Source organism: Sinocyclocheilus grahami, unplaced genomic scaffold (genome assembly GCF_001515645.1).
Source record: "Sinocyclocheilus grahami isolate Dianchi unplaced genomic scaffold, SAMN03320097.WGS_v1.1 scaffold1424.1, whole genome shotgun sequence".
NCBI lineage: Eukaryota > Metazoa > Chordata > Actinopteri > Cypriniformes > Cyprinidae > Sinocyclocheilus > Sinocyclocheilus grahami.
The window spans coordinates 50,060-50,802 of NW_015506603.1; the positions used below are offsets into that span (position 1 = coordinate 50,060).

At 40.9% G+C, this 743-nt stretch overlaps 1 protein-coding gene across 1 annotated transcript in view; it reads right to left on the reverse strand.

The window, feature by feature from the left end:
• LOC107570178 (low-density lipoprotein receptor class A domain-containing protein 3-like) overlaps positions 1-743 on the reverse strand; it is a 91,775-nt gene that overhangs the window by 2,137 nt on the left and 88,895 nt on the right. The window lies entirely within an intron of this gene.

Here is a 743-nt window from a genome sequence, read left to right on the forward strand (position 1 = left end):
GTAGTGCCCAATCTTCTCTGACGCTGTGGTCCACCACCATCTCCGTCATGAAGATCACAGCTATGTTACACCTGCCGGCACACACATGTAACAAGAATAGTGTTACATACTTAACCTGATTGGTTGCAGCATCCACTGAAAGATGTACATAATATATAATAAGACAGGGAACTGTGGCCTAGTGCTCATGTGGATGATGCAAGTTCGAATCTGGCATGCAACATTTCACAATCTTGATTGCATCTCTTCTGTCCATTATTTCCCATCCTCCCTTTGCTATTTTATCTATCAAAATGGCAAAAAGGTCTAAAATGAAGGCATACAGGGTCGAGCCCAGCTGTGACTGTGAATCACCTAATTAAATTCAAGATTCATTAAATTCCTGACTGGTATAGACAGATGGCTCTTTATTTGGCTTGCGCATATCCAGACAGAAAACAAAGAGGGGAGTTTACTTTTAGCAGTTATTCCTGTTATGCAATTCTGATCATATTTTCAATAACTCATGAGTTTTGATGTATATCCGACTCTTCAGGTGTCAGCGCGAGTCTGCACAGACCTGATGAACTTGACAGATATTTTAGAAAAATCCCAAATATGTTGTTGCACCATCCTTTGATGCATGCCTGACCGTCTGTACCTCCCTCCTGAAAAATCATTGAACATCAAAAGGATGCTGGTAAGAACTTTTGTCATGGTAACGGAACAACAGCTCCTCTCTTGTAAACAAAACAGAGTTGTGG